The 24,390-nt window shown below is 42.7% G+C and overlaps 1 protein-coding gene across 3 annotated transcripts in view; it reads left to right on the top strand.

The window, feature by feature from the left end:
• The first annotated feature begins 3,064 nt into the window (after window positions 1-3,064).
• The window catches only part of LOC106574435 (nck-associated protein 5), a 164,906-nt gene continuing 143,580 nt past the window's right edge, over window positions 3,065-24,390 (top strand). Inside the window, exons 1-2 of one of the 3 annotated variants that reach the window (XR_014380957.1) lie at window positions 3,065-3,206; window positions 22,294-22,401. The gene's annotated coding sequence lies outside the window, so the exon portion shown is untranslated. Of the gene's footprint in view, window positions 3,207-21,746; window positions 22,402-24,390 lie in introns of those variants that run through there. The other 2 variants (XM_014150324.3, XM_045697632.2) reach the window with 2 other exon arrangements.

Below are 24,390 nucleotides of genomic sequence, written 5' to 3' on the forward strand. Positions count from 1 at the left end.
TCACTTGCCCTTTTTAAATTTGAAAGCCTTTCAGAGGATAACAGTGAACAATACACATTTGAAATCGTTAAAATGAGGGAGGAATAACAAAGATATGTTTATTTGTCTAATGTTGTCCGTGCACATGTTTTGAAAGAAAATGAAAGACCATATTTATTTGAATTAGATGTTCTCCTGATGAAAGAAGGATTGCTTATGTTTAACTGATTTAAATCAGCTTTTCATAACAATTACATGTATCTAGTTCTTGCCTTCACTTCAAAGATGGCCTACTTATCCTAGAGAACACAGACATAAATGTTGTACAGATATTCCACAAACAATATTCCCTGGAGTCTTCTGTGACACAACCATATCAGTCCCAGGATTAAAGAACAATCGTGGCCCTTGTCTCTCCATCTCTTCTGGCTGTATCACAGCGAGAAGAACAGAGGCTTAATGGGATAGCGAGTAATCAGCTAGGCCTTTGACTGTCCCATCAGATCAGAGGGACCTTGAAGCTTCCATCCAGCCCTCCACGCTTCCACTTTGTCCGTAGCCACGACCGTGTCCAGCCATGGTTCACTCTTTCCTGGGTAACCCGACGAGGAGGAGGCCTCTCTTCTGGTTGACAGCTCCACAGACGGGGCTGCCCCAGATCCCACACATCCCTGTACATCAAAGGGCCCAACGGGCCACGGAGATGGGGGGCCACGGAGATGGCAAAGGCCCAGTTTGAGGCACCCTGTCCGCCCCTGTTTCCCGTGGGACATGGGGCCCCAGGAGAGGACCTGTGTGGGGTCTTCCAGCAGGTTAGGCTCCCCTTCACCTCCAGCTGAAGTGTCATCAATGTTTTGATGTGAGACAGTGAGAGCCTTGTGCAGGTTGAGACCCTGATCCTCTGTCACAAAGAGAAGAGGTGCACCTTCAGTCCTGGGCTTGAAAGAGCAGCTTAATCACCATGGTAACTGCACAGAGGCCAACTAGTCCCTACACAACACTGTCCCATTGTGAGAGAGAGTGAGTCTTGGACTCAGGAGGAGAAAGTGAGCGAAACAAGAGTGTGAGGTCTGGATAGTTCATGGTTGACATATCACTGAGTCTGCATGCTGCTGACAAATACATCTACTTGTCCAATTATAGCAGTACAAGTTGACAGTGCGACTGACGGGTTCAAACCTGGCTCTGCTGGGTGACACGAGACTGTGTTAGCCCGCTTAGCTAAAGCCTAGGCATTCGTTTGAGGTACTAACGCAAGTTGTCAAGTCTCAGGCAAAGGTTACTCATTTAACCAGTGTGGTTCTGAAGCACCTCTGTTACAGCATCAACAAATCAAGGCTGTCGTTACATGAGGATTAATTCAACATTTTGCAATATTGAGTTACAACAAATAGTGTTCACTGTGATTTACTGCGTGTAATGAGGTGGGTGAGTTTTTCACTGTTGGTTGATCACACCTGTGTCTCACATGGATGGTTCTGTCAGTGTTCCTCCTCCAAACGTTTCCCCCAGGCCTTGCAGGCTCTATATGGGCCACCCCTGGCCCCAACCACCTGGCTCTCACAACCTTATATTTATAACAGTCGTATAATTCTAGTTCTGTGTGAAATCCCACACAGACTAGAATATCTTGCTCGGTAAGCTATATAACGTGTGTTCAAATAGGATATATTTTCTTTCAAATACTTGATTATTTCACTGGTACTTAATCGAACACAGTACGATGGAAGCAAATGAGTAGTGCAAACCTGTACCCTATATGGAAAATGTATGCACTCATGACTAAGTCGCTTTGGATAAAAGCATCTGCTAAATGGCATATATTGTTATATTATAAACTGGGTGGTTAGAGCCCTGCATGCTGATTGGCTGACAGCCGTGTTTACATTTACATTTTAGTCATTTAGCAGACGCTCTTATCCAGAGCGACTTACAGTAGTGAATGCATACATTTCATACAATTTCATACATTATTTTCTGTGCTGGCCCCCCGTGGGAATCAAACCCACAACCCTGGTGTTGCAAACACCATGCTCTACCAACTGAGCTACAGGGAAGGCTATTATATCAGACCGTATACCACGGGTATGACAAAACATTTATGTTTACTGCTCTAATTACATTGATAACCAGTTTATAATAGCAATAAGGCACCTCTGGGGTTTGTGGTATATGGCCAATATACCACGGCTAAGGGCTGTGCCATGCGTCGTGCCTAAGAACAGCCCTTAGCCGTGGTATATTGGCCATATACCACACCCCCTCATGCCTTATTGCTTAATTATAGTATTACTGTACCTGGCATTTCAGATTGAGTGTTTGATTGAGCCTAAGTATTTGAAAGAAAACAATCACTAGTGGAGTCCAGGTCTGCTATACCCAGTTTGTCTTTCTCAGAATATGATCAGTGATGCTGAATGTCAAAGGATGGGGGAGAGGGGGAAGCAATGGCCCATCCTACATCCTCTCTGTACACACACAGCTAATTACAGGGCCTGATCTCGTCAGCTGTCACTGACACAGTCTCTTTACATGTCAATGCCAGCCGAATGGGCCCTCATCATCAGCGCTCCCTCCCTGTCCCAGGGCCCTCATAGGAAAATAAAACAGACAAAAATGCCTTGTCCTCGCCCCAGCTGCCGGTCTCACAGGGCAAACATGGCATAATGGCACAGGGCGCTGAGGTTCAGTCGCAGGGCGCGCACACACACACACACACACACACACACACACACACACACACACACACCTCCCGCCACTCTGCCCTACTCCATGCACATTCACAGTGGCACAACGTAGTCTTTCTGGGGGCCTCTCATCACGCCACGCCTCACAACGGCCCTCCTTTGTGTTGGCCTAGCACTCTGAGGAAATGATAAAGTACAAGTAGTGGGTGTGTATTTGTGGCGGGAACTGGTCCATTTTTTTGACGGCCATTTGCCATTTGTGGAAGGGGAGGTAGGGCCTTGGCTAAGAGCCCAGCTGTGGCGTGGTGGTGTTGGCTGCATACAAACCATCGAGGGTGAACACAAGCACATTTGTTTAGGCCTCCTCCCCCCTCACCTCAGGCAGCCTTGGGAGGAACAGTTGACAATTCCTAACCACACTAGCCTGGACTGGAAACCCATCCACACGCTGGGGATAGACAAGGCCGGTTGGGGACAGGAGGAAGAAAGGAAGCTTACCTGAAGACTGGACAAAAGAAGCAATATTAAAAAAAAAAAAAAGTATGTTGACTTTTACTGTTGATTTGTTGATTTTTATGTACTTTCAAAAACAAATGCATGACTTATCACTCCAAATGACAGTGGACTGTCTCTAAAAAAAAGCAGGGAGGGCAGAGTTGTATAGCTTGGTAATGTTTTTATTCCACATTTTGTGCCTTGGTTCACCGGCATCTCTGTTCGTCTCCTGAGAAGCAAGAGTTGCTAGAATCAGTGAGCTTATTAACATTTCAAGATGTGGACAATTTATTTATCTATAGATTCCCTTTGTAGCTCACGAATGTTGATGGCCATATAAAGGGACTCTCTTCAAGCTGCTGATGTGAAAAGGGACATTGCTTTATTCCCAGTGGGACTGAAAATAACATGGCTTGGACATTCCAACATGTCATTGTAGCATGGGGCGATGCATGAATCCACTTAGTGTTCCTCTGAGCAAAAACATTTCAGTAGACACAGAATCTATGTCCCAAATGGAACCCTTTTCCCTGTATTGCAGTAATTATAACCAGAGGCTTGTATATTTCTATATTTATTTATTTTTAGATCTGTTCTCGTTTAGTTCTTTTTCTGTATTATGTCATGTTTTATGTTTCGTGTGAACCCCAGGAAGAGTAGCTGCTGCTTTCGCAACAGCTAATGGGGAGACAAATAAAACCCCAGGTCAAAAGCAGTGCACTATAAAGGGAATAGGGTGCCATTTGGGACGCACTCAGAGACTGCCTCAACACTGAGCACGTTTCAGCAGACACAGACTGCCTCTACACGCCCCAGTCATCTCACTACACTGGGAGCTACACTGTCTCAGATAGAACCATGCTTTAGCTCCAGCTAACATTTTTGGTTGGATTTGTATTGGATAGTAGATTTCCCTTCATTATTACACTCTCCTTTTCTGATGTTTTCTGATGTTATCAAAACAGTTTTACCTTTACATGTATAGGACACACCATAGCATTGAGTTTGCTTGTTTTAATATTTGTTCTAAGGAGAAACAAAACACATACACTTTTACCATTAACCAGATGTCTGGATAATTAAAAGTCATATTTATCTCAATGCTGGTATGGAAGCTGTAGGACTGACTGCTTTATGATCAAGCAGGTTTAACTCCCAGATGCAGCTGGGAATTCCAAAGGGTAGTGTTCTGGTTAACTATGGGAATTCTCTAACAATATCTTTTACAGAGACTTGGCCAACTCTTCATCTTTATGAATTCCAGACATCGGATTGTATATGATTGTATCAAGATATAGATTTGCCATTCCATTCCATCACGTAATACGTTATGGCAGAAAGGAGAATGGAAATATCTTTCAAACATGAATCTGTCTGAGAGTGATTTTGAAAAGAGCTTTGGTTGTTTCGGTATGGTGCACTATAGTATGCATTTGCTGTAGAGTAAAATTGTGTAGCCTATAGCTCACCCCATGGACCAGCTCCAACCTCTTGCTAATCATCAGTGCAATGAAAGCAGGAAGGAGGAATGTCTGGTGAAAGCTGGTCGCACTGAAAACAATGAGGGTAGGCTAAATGTATGGGTTTCTGACCGTAGAAGTCCAACATCGCTCCTCCCCAGTGTCCCAGACTGGTTATTAAATAAATGAAATGGTATTTGTCACACGCTTCGTAAACAACCGGTGTAGACTAACAGTAAGCCCTTCCGAACAATGCAGAGAGAAGAATATAGACAAATAATAACAAGGAATAAATACATAATGAGTAACGATAATTGGCTATATACACAGGGGACCAGTACTGAGTCGATGTCCAGGGGTACGAGGTAATTGAAGTAAATATGTACATATAGGTAGGGATAAAGTGACTAGGAAATAGGATAGATAATAAACTGTAGAGTCAAAAGAGTAAGTGTAAAAAGGGTCAATGCAGATAGTCCGGGTAGCTATTTGGTTAACTATTTAGTAGTCTTGGAGGTAGAAGCGATTCAGGGTCCTATTGGTTCCAGATTTGGTGCATCGGTACTACTTGCCGTGCGGTAGCTGAGAGAACAGTCTATGACTTTAGATACTGTATGTGAGGTATTGCTCTCTTATTGGAAAGTGCAGGGTGAAAATCACTTAGAGCTATTGGCCAGATATACACGTTTTATCCTATTTAAAACCTCATTAGAAAGCAATTACAGCCAAAGTACTGCTAAGTACACTTTCAAAACAATGGGCGATAGCTCAACACTCAGGTGCTAATAACTATAAATCCATAAATAAGTAAAACTGCAATGGCACTCTTAACGTTGAGTATTTGGCTCATCTTCTTTTGAGAGTCTCTCTCTACTAGAACCTGCATTCCACGTTTAATAGGTTTAAAATGTTCTGGATTTGAAACTGCTGACATTACTCTCTACAATAGTCTCTGTAGTCTTTGTAATAGGCTTTTTATGGCTCACATGCCTCTACCTATCTTAGCCAATATCACTCAAAGCAGACCAGATACGAAAGACCTTTTGAGAAACATTTTGTTTGTAACATTGTTCACCACATAACAATAGTGTATAACTATGTTGTTAAGAGATATTATTATTTGTCAATGTTTTGTAGTTCCAAAATATGGTGAATCAGTGGATTTTAATGGTAATTGATGATCTACCTAGCAACTACTTTTCTCTGTTCTGACTGGTTAGATGTTGAGAACAGGAAGTATTTGAAGTGACATTTCTGTGAATGTAGTCCGTTCATGGGTAAAAGAGATATCAAAAGAGTAAAGAGTAAAAGAGTAATCTGTCTCCATCCAGTGTTGTCAACATATAAAGTCATCAATCCACCTTATGAAGAACCCTCAAACTACATTAGTACAGCCAAAGAGCAGTAATGGTATGTCTGGCAGTGGCAACTTATTGTCAAGTAGTAAAGGCATAACAAAAATAGAGTGACTTTGATATATTTTATTACCCCTTTTTCGTGGTATCCAATTGGTAGTTACAGTCTTGTCTCATCGCTGCAACTCCCGAACGGACTTGGGAGAGGCGAAGGTCAAGAGCCATGCATCGTCTGAAACACAACCCATCCAGGCACTGGCTGTGACAGAGCCTGGACCCGAACCCAGAATCTCTAGTGGCACAGCTAGTGCTGTGATGCAGTTCCTTAGACCACTGCGCCACTCGGAAGGCCCGACTGATATCATTTAAAGAAAACACAGGCTATTTGTCATAAAACGAATCCTGTCATTGGCTCCTTCCCTTCATCCACACTGATTGGAAAAAACTACAGGGCCACGTTCAGCAGGACACAATAAAAACGTATTATGTAGAACAAACATGCCTCTGGCACGTAGAACAAGGAACCATGGGAGCTCTATTCATGGTATTTCTATGTGCAATGTTCCACAACGTTTGCTTGCTGAACATGGCCCAGGTAAAAATTATAGGGTGGAATCTCGTCATTAGGCTGGTTTTCACCTGGGGCAAAACGTTCTGTTCAGTTTTGCAACTGTTTGGACTAACGATTACACCCCTGGTCAGTTCTTTGAGATCACTGCATACAAAGGAGGAGAGGAAAAGAGAGGAATGATCTTTAGAGCTTTCTTCCTCTTCAGTAGAGGGAGGAATTCTTACGTCACTCTACTCCTTGGCAATCGTTTCCTCAGTCACCCTCAAAGGGTCTGACCCTTAACCCACAGTTTAAGGTCTTCCCTCCAATGTATGGGTTCTAGCCATGGGTCAAGCCATATATTTTGTGCATGATTACCTTGTCGGTAGCCTCTCAGGTCGTGCAGCTAGCCACAGTGAAGTGTTAGACGTCACGAGGAGAGAGATACTCTTTCCAGGTTGAAACTGAGAAATGCCAATGCGTTTGATTGCGCAAAAATGCTATATTTTTTTACGAGACAGGCTACCACATGTATCCAATGAATTCGCTTAGATTGAATAGAATAGAATGTTCAAATGTCAGTTCGAAGATAATGGAGTGCTTTGTCCCCATACATAACTTGAAGTGTGTCTTCACAAGTGGTTTGTGCACAAGCATTTGAGCCAATTGATTAATACTTGTGTTATTCTGATTAGATTTATCTAAGGCTTATCATAGCCTGCTAATGTTTTTGACATTATGTAGCATTTGAGGCTTTCCAAATTAAATTCTCAAGGAGTAGACTACACCACTTCCCACCAGCTGTAGACTACACTCTTATCTGACCAGCTGTAGTCTACACTCTTATCTGACCAGCTGTAGTCTACACTCTTATCTGACCGGCAATGTAGTTGCCTTATGATATAAGACCCATTGTAAAGGGTCAATCTGGGATACAAACAACAACAAAGCGGTCACCACGACAATTTTGGGGGTAAACAACCCAGCCTTGCTTTGACAGGCAATGCCACGGGTCTCCTAGACATCTCTTGCCGAACAGCACAGCAATGCAATGAGCTACGAGAGGAGGAATGTGAAAACAGTGTGGAATCTTTTGAAAAATGATTGCATTTGTGGCCATAAGGAATGCAACAGAGGCATTTAGAGAGGCTGAATTGGTGCATGTGTGATCACCGACTGCGATGACGAACAGTGGGTGACGTGACCGGTCTGATGGTTTCTGTCAGTGTGCCCCTTGTCTACTTTATTCTGGGTCTGTGGTGAGGAATGCTTAAAGTGTTAAGAAGCAGAAATTCTGTGGGGAGCCCCAATGAAAAGCAGACCGGGGTCCTTATTTGGAAATACTTTAGTCTTAAGAGTAGGAGTGCTGATCTAGGATCCCCTCCTTGTCAAAATTGAAACGAATAAATGTTGATCCAAAAGGCAAAACTGATCCTAGATCAGCACTCCTACTCTGAGACACTTAATGAATATGGCTCAAGGGCTTCTATCTAAAGAGTAGGAGTGCTAATCTAGGATCTGTTTTGTCTTTTGGATCATATTGATTACTGTTATATGGACAGGGAGGATCCTGATCCTAGATCAGCACTCCTACTTTTAGACACTTGAGACATACAGACTTTGGGCCCATATTCAGAAATAGTCTAAGAGCAGGAGTGCTGTCCATAAAATCAAGCTCATCATGACCTAAAAGGCTAAACTGACCCTAGATCAGCACTTCTAAACTGATCCTAGATTAGCACAACTAAGAGTTCTCTTGAGTTTGTGAATAATGGCCCAGACCAGTAGTTTCCAATCAGCATGTTAGTAGAAAAATCTGGTTGGCAGTAAAGCTGTGAGTCATGTGTCTCCCTTTAAACGAGAGAGAGAGAGAAAGATAAACACTTTAAACCTTCTGAGAGACTGGGGTCTACGCCAAGCCCAGACGCTTAAGGAATGCAGCTGGGCCTTGCTTGGTTTGCCACAGTTGAAGCCTGAGAGAGACATAGTAACGCTGGCTGGTCAGACAGACTCAAGTCAGCTAACCAACAGAGCTTTTGAGATGGAAGTATAGCATTTGCAAACATAGATAATGTGTGTGTGTGTGTTGGTTATTCTATCCTTGTGGGGACCTAAAATCCCCAAAAGTCCCCACAAGGACAGTAAAACAAGGAAAATCCCCCCTTGTGGGGATTAGAATTAGGGTTAGAGGTTAGTAGTTAGGTTTAGGGTTTGGGTTAGAATTATGGGTTAAGGTTAGGGTAAGGGTTATGGTTAGGGGTTAGGAAAAATAGGATTTTGAATGGAAATGAATTGTAGGTCCCCACGAGGTTAGAAGAACATAACAGTTGTGTGTGTGTATAGGAGTTGGGTAAATGTGGTTGTTTGTGACATGGGCGAGTCTGTGTAAATTGGTGGGCATTTCTTTGTAAAAGCGTCATTAACAGTAACAGGAAGTTCATAGGAGCACATACAAATTGGTGTCAAATGAAAGCTATGAATCTATATAATAATTTTATTAAGGCATATATAAACTAGGCATAAGCAAAGGCTTTCTAGTCAAACAGATGGAAAAGGGGTTTTAGAAAACATCTTGCAGAAAAAGTCTTAAAAGGTATTAGACATGCATCAAAACACAATATTGTTGAAGTTAAGACCACTGACAACTAATATCAACATTTAGTTTTACAGAAATGATTTGCCTTCTGTAAGTTTAAGAAATATTGCCTAGTGTATTTCTTGTCATTCTGTTACCAAAAGCCCACTTACAGTGCCTTTCAGAAAGTATTCAGATCCCTTGACTTTTTCCACATTTTATGTTACAGCCTTATTCTAAAATTGATTTAAAAAATGTTTCCCCTCAACAATCTACACTTAGTACCCCAAAATGACAAAGCAAAAACTGGTTTAGACATTTTTTGCTAATTTATTAAAAATAAAAACTGAAATGCCACATTTACATAAGTATTCAGACCCTTTACTCAGTACTTTGTTGAAGCACCTTTGGCAGCGACATTACAAGCTTGGCACACCTGTATTTGGGGAGTTTTTCCCATTCTTCTCTGGAGATCCTCTCAAACTCTTTCAGGTTGGATGGGGAGCGTTGCTGCACAGCTATTTTCAGGTCTAGCCTCTTTCTATTCTGGTTAGAGCCAGTTTGCGCTGTTCTGTGAAGGGGGTAGCACACAGCGTTGTGCGAGATCTTCAGTTTCTTGGAAATTTCTTGCATGGAATAGCCTTAATTTCTCAGAACAAGAATAGACTTATGAGTTTCAGAAGAAAGGTCTTTGTCTCTGGCCATTTTGAGCCTGTAATCGAACCCTCAAATGCTGATGCTCCAGATACTCAACTAGTCTAAAGAAGGCCAGTTTTAATGCTTCTTTAATCAGAACAACATTTTTCAGCTGTGCTATATATAATTGCAAAAGGGTTTTCTAATGATCAATTAGCCTTCTAAAATGAATACTTGGATTAGCTAACACAACGTGCCATTGGATCACAGGAGTGATGATTGCTGATAATGGGCCTCTGTGCGCCTATGTCGATATTCCATTAAAAATCAGCCGTTTCCAGCTACAATAGTCATTTACAACATTAACAATGTCTACACTGTATTTATGATCAATTTGATGTTATTTTAATGGACAAAAAAAAGTGCTTTTCTTTCAAAAACAAGGACATTTCTAAGTGACCCCAAACCTTTTGAACGGTAATGTAAGTCCAAGCTCTGGCTGGGCCACTCAATGACATTCAGAGACACCTGCTTTGGTCTGGCTGTGTGGTTAGGGTCGTTGTCCTGTTGGAAGGTAAACCTTTGCTCCAGTCTGAGGTCCTGAGCGCTCTGGAGCAGGTTTTCATCAAGGATCTCTCTGTACTTTTCTCCGTTAATCTTTCCCTAAATCCTGACTAGGCTCCCAGTCCGTGCCGCTGAAAAACATCCCCCAAAGCATGAAGCTTCCACCACCATGCTTCACTGTAGGGATGGTGCCAGGTTTCCTCCAGACGTGACGCATTCAGGCCAAAGAGTTCAATCTTGGTTTCATCAGACCAGAGAATTTTCTTTGTCATGGTCTGAGAGTCTTTAGGTGCCTTTTGGCAAACCCCGAGCAGGCTGTCTTTTACTGAGAAGTGGCTTCTGTCTGACCACTCTACCATAACGGCCTGATTGGTGCAGTGCTGCAGCGATGGTTGTCCTTCTGTAAGGTTCTCCCATCTCCACAGAGGAACTCTGGAGCTCTGTCAGAGTGACAATCGGGTTCTAGGTCACCTCCCTGACCAAGGCCCTTCTCCCACGATTATTCAGTTTGGCTGGGCAGCCAGCTCTAGGAAGAGTCTTGGTGGTTCCAAACTTCTTCCATTTAAGAATGATGGAGGCCACTGTGTTCTTGGGGACCTTCAATGCTGCAGACATTTTTTAGAACCCTTCCCCAGATCTGTGTCTTGACACAATCCTGTCTCGGAGCTCTACGGACAATTCTTTCGACGTCATGGCTTGGTTTTTGCTCTGACATGCACTGTCAACTGTGGGAGCTTATATAGACAGGTGTGTGCCTTTCCAAATCATGTCCAATCAATTGAATTTACCACAGGTGGACTCCAATCAAGTTGTAGAAACATCTCAAGTATAATCAATGGAAACAGGATGCACTGAGGTCAATTTCAAGTCTCATAGCAACGGGTCTGAATACTTATGTAGATCTCTTTTTTTAATACATTTGCAAAAATTTCAAAAACCTGTTTTTGCTTTGTTATTATGGGGTATTGTGTGTAGATTGCTGAGGACATTTTTGAATAAGGCTGTAACGTAACCAAAAGTCAAGGGGTCTGAATTATTTTCGAAGGCACTGTATCTTATAGACATTTTCTAATTTCTCTCCCTCACGAGGACGGCGGATAATGAAAGCTCACAGAATTAACAAGTAAAGGTAGACCTACCAATTAGTCATTTGGTTTATGATCGTAATGGGGAATATTTAAGATGAATAAAGTTCATATTCCGTTCGGAGTAAGTAACACAATGAACACAAAACATATTTATATGTTTCCCCTGTCTGTAATACACATGATTTTAAAGTGTTGTATTTGTGACACTCATTTGCGTCACGTGTTGATGGTCACTAGACTTGATACTGTATTTTACATATTATCTGATATCCGTTGATGCTGATTGGCGGCACACTTATAAGTTATCTCTGACATGGCGTGATTCTGTTGCTGCTGATGTCTTCCTCACAGCCTCTCGGACTGGTGTTTACAGAACATTTTGCCACTGTCTGATTAACATATACAGTGAGGTCTGAAAGTATTTTGCACAGGAACACCGTTTTTGTTGATTTGGCTCAGTACTCCAGCACTTTGGCTCTCGTGTTTGTTTGCGTGTGTGTGTAGCAGAGACATTTTCTCTGCTTGTGTGTGGACAACTACAAATACCTAGGTGTCTGCTTAGACTGTAAACTCTCCTTCCAGACTCACATCAAACATCTCCAATCCAAAGTTAAATCTAGAATTGGCTTCCTATTTCGCAACAAAGCATCCTTCACTCATGCTGCCAAACATACCCTCGTAAAACTGACCATCCTACCGATCCTCGACTTCGGCGATGTCATTTACAAAATAGCCTCCAATACCCTACTCAATAAATTGGATGCAGTCTATCACAGTGCCATCCGTTTTGTCACCAAAGCCCCTATATAATACCCACCACTGCGACCTGTACGCTCTCGTGGGTGGCCCTCGATTCATACTCGTCGCCAAACCCACTGGCTCCAGGTCATCTACAAGACCCTGCTAGGTAAAGTCAACCCCTTATCTCAGCTCGCTGGTCACCATAGCAGCACCCACCCATAGCAACACCCACCCATTTACCTCCCTTATCTCACCTCACTTGCTCACATTGTATATAGACAAACTGCTTTACTTTATCTTGGCCAGGTCGCAGTTGTAAATGAGAACTTGTACTCAACTTGCCTACCTGGTTAAATAAAGGTGAAATAAAAAAAATTATTAAAAAAGTGTGCTGGAGGTGTCTCCCTGTTGCAACTTGTAATTTAACCTGAAATGATTTATGGTTTCACTATATCTGCGACTGCTCTTCTCTTTTGTTCACCTGAAAATCCCCTTTACAATGATTTATTAAGTGATTTAAATTGCTTCCTTCTGTTACCAAATCGGTAACAAGATGACCAAAAAAATCCATAACAGAATGACTGAAACTGAATTGTCTACAATGGGAATTCATAGTAGTCACAATCCACAGGTGGGTCACCTGCTACTGTCTTCCCTTCCACTGACATACTGTTATGTTCAGCTCATAACTGTTTTCTTTCTGTCACGTGGTGGTCAAAGTAAAGTAAAGTAGAGTAGAGGTCAGTACAACACAGTACTGTACCGTACTGTACAGTAGAGTTTAGTACTGTACAGTAGAGCACACTAGAGTAGAGTACATTATAATTTACTGTATTGTTTTTAAATTTTTTGATTTAACTATCACTGTACTATACTGAACTATGCTCTACTGTACTTTACTATTCTCTACTCAACTGTGCTGTACTGTGATGTCCAAACTTGTGAAACATAAACATCTGTGATTGGTACAGATTCATTTGGTCTTGTTTGGGGGCGGAGCTCATTAGAATAATAGCCAGTGTGTAGAATAATACCTAAACATGCAAAGGATGATATCACTGGTTCTACCTTTGTGTCTATTCAGGATACATCACCATGAAGAGGATGACATTCATAATCATGCATTTCTGTATAGTACAGATCACGGACCCATGATGTCATTCTGTTACCGGGTGTTTATCCACTTCACTTACTGTCAATAACCAAAATAGATTTTCTTTCAAACTCAGGGTGTTATATAACAGCTGACAGCCCATTCTTTCTTAATTCGGAGTAGATATTCAAACATTTCTGAAAAACTGTCTCACACAAAAAAACGGAGAGATTTTACCGTTATTCTGTTACCAAATTTTACATACAATTTTCTGTGGAAATTGTTAAAAGTAGTCCTTGTGCATAGAGTTAGGTAAGCATTTCACTGTTAGTCTACAGCTGTTGTTTACGAAGAATGTGACATAAGATTTGATTTGTGTCGTTTCTTTAACATTGCAATAAAACATTTTTTGTTTGGCATACTTTTAAAGGTGATAAATCCTAGTCTCAGCATCATTCTGTTAGTGTGTAATTACCGTCTGTCAGAAGGGTTGTGAAGTTGTGTGTTATATTATGTGTCATTAGCATGTGCATGTGAGTTAGTGTCTGTTACTGTATGTGTGTGTAGGCCCACCTACATGCATGCATGTGTTTGCCTGTCTGCGTGCAAGTGTGTGTGCGCACCGCAGGAGGTTGGTGGCACCGTAACTGGGGAGAACGGGCTCTTGGTATTGGCTGGAGCAGAATGGTATCAAATACATCAAACACATGCTTTCCAGATGTCTGATGCCATTCCATTTGCTCATTTCCAGCCTTTATTAGGAGCCGTCCTCCCCTCAGCAGCCTCCGCTGGTGCGCTCGTGTGGTCTCGCACGTGTGTGTGCGCGTGTGCGTGCGTGCGTGTGTGTGTGTGGCAAGCCGGGGTGTGAATCCTGCAGCAACAGATCCCATGGCTCCTGACAGTTAGTTAATAAACACTGATCTGTCAACAGCTGCACATGATGTAATGTGGAACTTCTTCTCACCTACACCGCCCCCTCCTCCCTCCCCCTCCTCCCTCCTCCCTCCCTCATTACAAGTAGCAGGGTGTTTGCAGAGCACCAGTCTGGCAAGCTAGAGTGAGTGTGTGTAAACTCAGTGCCTCCCATGCTACTGCTACTCCTCACTGGGAATTTACCAAAGGAACATGTTTTCAGCCACCTTCAAAGGGAATTCCATGTTACAATGTCTGATGTAGACTTATCAGACTGTCAAATGTGTATCTGTCTGTGTGCGCACTAGAGAGAGAGAGAGAGAGAGAGAGAGAGAGAGAGAGAGAGAGATGCAAACTGGTCAGGATCAAACTGCTTACACACATACCCAGCAGACATAACTTATGTATTTATTTAGACAAGGCTTGGAAGATTCCTGTGCTCTCTCAGCTTGGTGAGATACATGCAGTGTCCCTTTGGACTTTAGTGTTTTTCTGTCTCTTTTCCTAACCAGCTGCCATGATGAGAGAGACAGTCATGTTCCTGTCAGCAGGGCAGCTAGGGCTAGGCTACACATGCTGGACATTGTGATTGAATGTCCCAAGCAGACCTGGGTTCAAATCCTATTAAAATCGTTCAAACACGTTGCGCATTTGCTTTAGTCTGCCTGGAGTGCCAGGTGGTGGGTGGGACTTTTCTGTTGCTTCCATTGCATCAGGAAATCTCATCAAGCACCGGCTAAAGTATTTGAAATGATTTCCAACACTATTTGAACCCAGCGCTGGCCCTAAGGCAGGAAACCCATCTGATTTGTTTCAGGATGTAATAAGGTCTTCCTAAGGGCCTGTGTTTGGGGTGTGATCGGTGGAGGGAAATGTGTTTCTGCAGCATCGAATCCCTGATGAGCTACATGACGTTATGCTCATTGTTTTGATAAAACGTTTAAACCCAAGCAACTCTAATGAACTTGTGTGCAGTGGCGTACCACATTTTCCTTCCATAGACAAGCAATGAGCGCACCCCCTTGAGTTTGAAGTCTTTTGTCACTGTCGCAGAAATGAAGGATATTCATTCGAATTCAATTAAGTTTCTATCAGTGTAGTTACAGTAGATTGTTGTCACGTCTTCCACCGAAGTCGGTCCCTCTCCTTGTTCGGGCGGCGTTCGGAGGTCGACGTCACCCGGCTTTCTAGCCACCGCCGATCCACTTTTCATTTTCCATTTGTTCTGTCTTTGTCTCACACACCTGGCTTCACTTTACCAATTACTTGTTCATTATTTAACCCTCTGTTCCCCATGTTGTGTTTGTGAGTGATTGTTTTTTGTAATTCGGTCAGTCTTTGTGGGCTCGTGTTGTTACCTTGTATATTTGTCTTTTTTGAGTAAAATACGTTGATTACTCAGTTCTGCTGTCCTGCGCCTGACTCTCTACACCAGCTACACACAGGACCCTTACAATTGTGTCCCTATGTCATCTTTAATGCAGTGTTTGCAGTTAATTTATTATCGCACGTGACATGAGCGCAGAGCAAAAATATGTCAATTCATTTTGCCAGATGCTCCTAGGCTTTTTCTTAAGAGCAAGCATATTTCATATGAGATGTGTCACACGTGTGTGTCTCTGGCTGAGACATCTACAGCACAGCAACTCTCTCATATTCAACCTGTTGAAATGCAAGACAACATTCTTCCCCCAATACTTCCCCCATGCAAATGGGGTTAGCTACGTTAGATGTAAAGTCTTGAGCCGACTTACGAAGTGTTAGAAAGGGCGTCGGGTGAAGATTGTAATAAAAAAAAAACACTCGATAGAATGCAGATCGAAATGTAACAAGTGTCTGTCTGTTCATCTCTTAGGAGTGAACTCACACCCGCCCTGTATCTCACACAGCTGTGTGTGTGTGTGTGTGTGTGTGTGTGTGTGTGTGTGTGTGTGTGTGTGTGTGTGTGTGTGTGTGGGCGCGCGCGCAAGTGTGTATGTAGCATATGTATATACAGTGTGTGTGGGTGTGTATAAATCAACACTGTGGAACACCTTAATCTTGGAGTTAATTGCAGTTTTTGTACTTATCTCTAATACCATGATGACTGTGGGTCTGTCTGTCTGTCTGTCTGGGTACCACAAAGCTTGTCCCAAATGGCACCCTATTCCTCAGGTAGTGTACTGCTTTTGACCAAAGCCCAATGGGCCCTGGTCAGTAGTAGCGCACAACCCGAGCCAAAGAGACAGGAGGTCGAGGACATATAGGGGACTGATCATCATATGCCATCTGTGCTGCTAGCCTGCCACACAGATGGACCTCTCTCTCTCTCTCTCTCTCTCTGTTTCTCTCTCTCTCTCTGTTTCTCTCTCTCTCTCTCTCTCTCTCTCTCAAATCAATTTCAATTTAAGGGCTTTATTGGCAGGGGAAACATATGTTAACATTGCCAGAGCAATCTCTCTCTTTCTATACCCTCACATTCACATCATACTTACCCCCCCACCTCTCAATGATTGAAAAGTAATAGCTATCTGGGAATTAGGAGGTAGCCTAGACATGCTCCTCTCTCTCAAATCTCCAATGTATAATTATCCTCCCCATTCATTCTGCACCCTGCCTGAGCAATCTGGATGAATCATTCACAAAACGAGGTCTTGGCTGGGGGGGTGGTTCCGGGCTCCAGCCTGATCCCCTTTCCTTTATAGCCCTCCTCCATTCATACACACAGACAAAATAAATAGGGTCCCGGGGCAAGGGCCGGTGCACCAATCAATGTCAACCATCGCTATCCATCCCAGGCTGACTGACACTTCCTGGCAATCTCATTGTTCTTTTGGGGGGGGGGGGGTGTATTGATCCAGCCTGCGTCCCAAATGCACCATATTCCCCATACAGTACTATTTGGGACACACATACAACCTCGCCAATAGGGTTTTTCTTTAGACACGAGAGTCCATTTTCCTCGTTTTCATTGCACTGCGTGATAGATGAAAGTGCGAATTGAAAACTCATGCGACAGTACAGATGTTTGGAATCCGTCTACCTCTGAGAATTTACGTGGCACTGAGAGCCCAGATGGTGGTGAGTAGACATGTTTGCCGACCGAGTCACTCATTGTGTTTCGTGATGTGTTATGACCAATAATGTTCAACTGGCAACACACAGCACTAAACATTTATCAGACGTTCACTTGTATTCAGCTCAGAGGAAATATCCAAATGTAATGGGGATTGTGGGTATAATCATTTGTTGCCAAAATGTTTGTTTCCTCCAATAGAAATGGCTGTAGGGTTTAAAGTTCAAGCCACAACAACCAATTGATATCCCTGTTTGAACTATCCCTCTATAAAGAGCCCTTATTGGTGTACGGTTCTTTGCTTAGTGTTGAAATGGGAATATGAGTGGGTGAATGTTTAACTGTATGGGTACAAAGGGCAGCACTGTCAATACTGGTGGAGAGTGGCCTCCCAGTCCTTGGCACACACTTGTGAGTCATCAGCTAGATTGTAGGTGAGGCATAGCTGTAGAGAGCTTAGGAGAAGTGTGAATTTCAACTCCGTAATAAGAATCCATTCATAATATGAGCGACATTCATTATTTGATGAAGAATAAATGAATGATAGAAATAATCAAAATACATTTAGTTAATTATTGTAATGGGTCCTATGTGTGGCTGGTGTAGAGAGTCAGGCGCAGGACAGCAGATATGAGTCAGCAACGTACTTTTACTCAAAATGTCAAATATACAAAGTAACAAATACACGCACACCATGACAGACCGAAAATACAATAAACAATCACTCACAAAAAGCCATGGGGGAACAGAGGGTTATATAATGAAACAGTAATTGTGGGATTGAAATCAGGTGTGTAAAACAAAGACAAAACAAATGGAAAATGAAAAGTGGATCGGCGGTGGCTAGAAGCCCGGTGACGTCGACCGCCGAACGCCGCCCGAACAAGGACAGGGACCGACTTCGGCGGAAGTCGTGACAATTATTCCACCTTTTCATGTATGTGAATTAAAAACATGGGGTACATTTCATCAGCTGATACTTCAGACAACACAAATTCACCACAAATAGAACCTGAATGAACAACGTTCCTAGACAATGTTTATAATCTGCTGATATTCAACAGCCGAACACCATACAGATGTAGGATCTTAATTTGAGCCAGGTTGCTACAGCAGGAAAATAATCATGCAGCAACAGGAATTATTATGTAGATTATAATTTATGGACATTTTGATATAGGGGTTGATACATTTATCGTTAGGGCAAATCCAAGTCTGACAATTTTAAAGTGGAAATCGCAAACTTTGGAAGCCTTTTTCAACTTCGAATACATTACAAGTTTGCATTTCCTCCTGTGAAGGAAAACTCTCAGCAACAGAATAATGATTACATTAAGATCCTACATCTGTTGATGGATCAGTGCATCCACAGAACAATAACCTATCGCAGTGCAAATAAAATGGAAGCGATGTATGCCTTATATGTCACGTCGTGACCATAGAGAGCTCTTATTTTCTATGGTAGAGTAGGTCAGGGCGTGACTGGGGGTGTTTATCTAGTTTATTTAGTTATATGGTGTTTGGTTCCAATTTCTTTTTTCTATGTTGGGTTTTTTGTATGATCCCCAATTAGAGGCAGCTGGTCATCGTTGTCTCTAATTGGGGATCATATTTAAGTAGTTGTTTTTCCCACCTGTGTTTGTGGGAGATTATTTTGAGTTAGTGCATGTAGCACCTCTGTCGTCACGGTTTGTGTTTTGTTTATAGTTTATTGTTTGTCTTGCAAAGTTTCACATTAAAATAAAATATGTGGAACGATACCCACACTGCGCCTTGGTCTCCTTCCTACGACAAATGTGACATTGTTACAATTGTATATAAGTGATCATAATGCTATTTTCTTTTCTCATTATCCCTAGCCCTCCCTCCCTCCTCTCTAGTCCACCCCTGTGCAACCCCAAATGCATCCCCCTCCCTAGTTTCTCGACCAGCAGATGTTAAAAAGAGTGGTTTTCCCCCTCCATAACCCTCAGAGCCGCCTCCACCTCCACCCTGGCATCTAATTAGGGTTGTACACAAAGACTCCCAGATGTCAGGATTGTCCGTGGACCTTTGATTGCATCCATTCCACCCGGCTGACTTGCTGGCTGGCTGACTTACTGTCTTACTGGCTGGGACGAGTGCGTAATATAGCCATAGACGTGTGTCTCTCTTTGTTGTATCTGTGTCGCCCCCCATACAGAAGACTGGTTTTACACAGCGTAAATTGGGTTTGGTGTAAATCATTTGGAGAAAGGAGGGGCTGTTGTGTGTGAGGAGATAAGGAGATGAGGATAGGGAGGTCCCTGTGGGATTGTATTTTATGATGATAGCGTGGGCCAGAGATCATCACAGACGTAATCTGTTCCTAGTATCCTATGGCCTATTTATGCTGTTCCCTTGGCCAATAAACAGACGAGTGAGACTCCATCAGCTTCTACAGCATATGGGATAGACTGGGTATCAAACCCAGGTCTCAGGACTGTGTTAGCCCTCTGAGCTAAAGTCTATAACCAATTCTTCGGGACTATCCCAAATGTGCTACTCATCACACAAGTGTATGTTCACTGAACCACCTCTGTTACATACAATTATAATAATAATAAACTTAATAACAATAACAATATATGCCATTTACCAGACACTTTTATCCAAAGCGACTTACAGTCGTGCGTGCATACATTTTACATATGGGTGGCCCTAGCGGGAATCAAACCCACGACCCTTGGCATTGTAAATGTATGAAATAATATCCCTGAAATCCATTGGGGACATTTCCAGCCACTTGGACTTTTCACTGACGTTACCGCGGACATTTGAATATTAAGTCTTTGTGAAATATCACGTGATGCATTTATGTAGACACATGTTATTGTAGTATTTTCAACATTCGGCTGGTGATGTAAGACACTGGTCTACAGACTGGTCTATTTCCTCTCTTCTGCTTTCGGGCCAGTTGCACATATTTCTCCGAACTTGACCATGTCAGAAGCTGTTTATCCAAGATCGAGAGTAATTTGCTTTATTCAACCATTAGTTTTGTCCTTGTACGTTATCACGTTTCACTACCTTCCCCATTCTCATATCTGACTCCAAATGTGTTTGGTTAAGCTTTAACGACCTCCTATCGACCACCCGTTTCTACACAACCTTACAGACCTGCTGCACTGCAAGGGTCACTTTTGCAGAGCGGGAATTGCCCCCCATTCATTTCAATGAAGACTGGGCATAAGCTGAACGGCTACATTACAGGCTCTCACTGCTCAGCGTAAACGTATTCTCTGGTTCTATTTTTCTGACTCCCCTGTTAGAGTTTACCCTACATTCAATGGAAACGGTGTCATTGCATTTGACTTGTTAATCTATTACGTTTTTCGAGTCAGGGCAGTCAAGTTCAAACGTAAATCCATTTGAATCATTTGCTCTCGATTACCCACAATCCCTATCTGGCCGTCTGCAGGAAGCGTGGGGGCTTTACATCCAGTCTAATCTTTAGAGAGAAGGCACTAACTGAAAATGTAATCTAAACATGGAATGAGAATTACAGCTGACGTAATGTCCTGGCACACATAGCAATCAGACCTGGGTTCAAATACTATTTGAATCATTTCAGATACTTTGGGCATTTGTTTCAGCCTGCCAGATGGGGCAGGTTTTGTAGTTTTGTGACAATTCTATTGGTTCCGTTGCGCCAGGCAAGCTCAATCGAACCCAGCGAAAGTATTTGAAATGATTTCAAACAGTATTTAAACCCAGGTTTGATTGACATCAAAGCTACTGAATGTAGGACCATTAGGGAGAAAATAACAAGAACAGGAACCGTCTGTGTTGGTGGCATAACGGGAGGAAGCCTGCATGACGTCCTGTCCTGTCGTTGATCAAGCCCTTTCCTTCAACGCTTAGATGTAGAGCAGCAAGAACGGGCCGACCAACCCGGCAGAACTGGTTGAAATGTCATCATAATGACGTCATTTCAACCAGTTTCTGGTTGTAATGATGTAATCTCAACCAGTTTTACCAGTGCTGGGGTAAGAGCAATCAATGAGTAGTCAATTGGGTTTTAGATTAACCATTTTTGTGTGGGTTTGAAATGCTATCTGGATATTAGCAGTATATTGACTGAACCTTTTGGATATGAGAGATTGACAGTGGATGTAGCATTTTGATGTCAGCAGCATACTGACTGACAGGTGTAGTCAAGCCATTTGAGATCTCAGCCAGGGTGGAACAGACAAGCCAGAGACAGAGGGCCTTGGGACCAAGGGGATGTGGTTAGAAGACAATCTGTGAAGGCAAGTAAACCTGGAATAATTTAGCCTTAAAAGAGATGAATTGTATTCAGTACCCAAAGAGATTTTCTCTTTTGAAGTGGCTCCTAGAATACGCAACATACTGTAAATACACACACAATCCATACATTACATACTATACAGCGGTCATGACAGAAGGTGCCTGACCCTTGGCGGTCACTGTGCGACCTTTGACCCGGGCGCTTCACTGATGAGGAAGTTGTGTGCTTATTCTGTGGCAGGGCTGAGTGGAGGCACAGAGCTCTTTGTAGAGGAGTAGTATGCGTGAAGTGAAGTGTTTATCTTCTCCCTTAGCCTCCATTGGCCCGGTCGCGCTGGTTCCCAGCTCTGTTTGGAGAAGCCTATGAAAACATGAAGTAGGAGAAGGGAGGGAGGGGGACAGGAAACATATCAACTCAGGGATGATCAGCGGAGTGAGGCTCTCCCTCTCTCCAACACTTCCGGTTGCTATCAGGTTAGCAGAGCGAGCACAACAATAACGGAACGATAGAAGTGGTAAGGAAAAAGAGAGAGATCGGGTGGGAAGCCAGGAAAGGGGAGGAAAGGAGAGAGAGGGAGAGAGAGAGGGGGAGAGGGAGAGAGGGAGAGCGAGAGAAAGAGAGAAAGAGAGAGACGCCACCGCCACCTTCTCAGCTTCAAAGACGCAAAATATAACATGGACTCTGAGCTCTATAACAATTAGGGTGATTGCTCTACTAACTTACTACAGCCTCACTACTGGTGTACCCACCAGCCAACTGGGAGAACCAAGGATAGTGTCTCTCCTGTACAAAAGAGTGATCTTTGGCTTCTCCCCACCCCTCCCCTCCCACAGTGGCTCCCATGACCGTGGCGGCGGGCTGCAGCGGAAGAGGAGGACCATGAACCGACACCTGGAGAGGAAGAGCAGCTAAAGAGACTGACGCTGGACAGCAGCTTGGTGGTAAGTTAAAGGGGCAAGCTCCTCTCTCTGTCTCTGTCTCTCTCTGTGTCCCTGTCACTCTCTGTGTCTCTGTCTCTCTCTGTCTCTCTTTCTCTCTCTGTGTCTCTGTGTCTCTCTCTCTCACTCTCACTCTCTCTCTCTCTCTCTCTGTGTGTGTCTCTCTTTCTGTCTCGCTCTCTCTGTCTCACTCTCTCTGTCTCGCTCTCTCTGTCTCTCTCTCTCTCTGTGTCAAATCAAATCAAATGTTATTTGTCACATGCGCCGAATACAACAGTGAAATGCTTACTTGCAAGCCCTTAACCAACAATGCAGTTCAAGAAATAGAGTTAAGAAAATATTTACTAAATAAACGAAAGTTAATTTTTTTTTTTAAATAATAAAATTGTATGTATATATATATTTTTATATATATATTTTTTTAATATATATTTTTATATATATATATTTTATATATATATATATTTATATATATATATATATATATATTTATATATATATATATATATATATTTATATATATATATATATATATATATATATATATATATATATATATATATATATATATATATATATATATATATATTTTTTTTTTTTATATATATATATAAATATATATATATATATATATAACACAATAAAATAACAATGAGGCTATATACAGGGGGGTACCGGTACAGAGTCAATGTGCGGGGGTACAGGTCTCTGTCTCTTTCTGTGTCTTTCTCTGTCTCTCTCTCTATGTCCCTTTATGTGTCTCTGTCTCTCTCTGTGTCTTTCTCTGTCTCTCTCTCTATGTCCCTTTATGTGTCTCTGTCTCTGTCTGTGTCTCTGTCTCTCTCTCTGTGTCTCTGTCTCTCTCTGTGTCTGTCTCTCTCTGTGTCTGTCTCTCTCTATGTCTCTCTTTGTGTCTCCCTCTCTCTATGTCCCTTTATGTGTCTGTCTCTCTCTGTGTCTCTGTCTCTCTTTGTGTCTCCCTCTCTCTATGTCCCTTTATGTGTCTGTCTCTCTCTGTGTCTCTGTCTCTCTTTGTGTCTCCCTCTCTCTATGTCCCTTTATGTGTCTGTCTCTCTCTGTGTCTCTGTCTATCTTTGTGTCTCCCTCTGTCTATGTCCCTTTATGTGTCTCTGTCTCTTTATGTGTCTCTGTCTCTTTCTGTATCTCTGTCTCTCTCTGTGTCTCTGTCTCTCTGTGTGTCTCTGTCTCTCTCTGTGTCTCTGTCTCTCTCTGTGTCTCTTTCTCGCTATGTCCCTTTATGTGTCTCTGTCTCTCTCTGTGTCTCGGTCTATCTGTGTCTCGGTCTCTCTGTGTCTCCATCTCTCTCTATCTCCATCTCTCTTTGTGTCTCCGTCTCTCTGTCTCCATCTCTCTTTGTGTCTCCGTCTCTCTTTGTTTCTCCGTCTCTCCCTGTGTCTCCGTCTCTCTCTCAGTGTCTCCATCTTTGTCTCTCTCTGTGTCTCCGTCTCTGTCTCTCTCTGTGTCTCCGTCTCTCTCTGTGTCTCGGTCTCTCTCTGTGTCTCGGTCTGTCTCTGTGCCTCCGTCTCTCTGTGTCTCTGTCTCTGTGTATATGTCTCTTTCTCTCTCCTTCACTACAACTCACACAGGTTAGAGAAAAGTACAAACCAGACCTGGGTTTGATTAAGCCTGTGCCCAGAGTGCCAGATGGGCGGGATTTGCAGTTGCACTTTTGGGACTACTCCATTGGTTCCATTGAGGTTAACTCAATCAAGTGCAGCTAAAGTTTTTAAAACAAAACAGCTACTATTTGGCTTTGAACCCAGGTCTGGTACACTAAACATACCCTGTCAGACGGTTTGAGAAAAAGCAGCCTCCTCTGGCTGTGTTTGTGTCGACGTGATTGACAGGCTTATCTATCCCCCGGTGTCTAGAGCGACACACAAGACTTTGAGAGTGGAAACTTGTTTTTGTCAGGGTTAACTCAAGGTGAACTCAGTATTAAGTGCTCCTTTGGAATGTCAAGTACAAGCA

The sequence above is a fragment of the Salmo salar genome, chromosome 16, assembly GCF_965601325.2.
Source record: "Salmo salar chromosome 16, fSalSal1, whole genome shotgun sequence".
Lineage (NCBI taxonomy): Eukaryota > Metazoa > Chordata > Actinopteri > Salmoniformes > Salmonidae > Salmo > Salmo salar.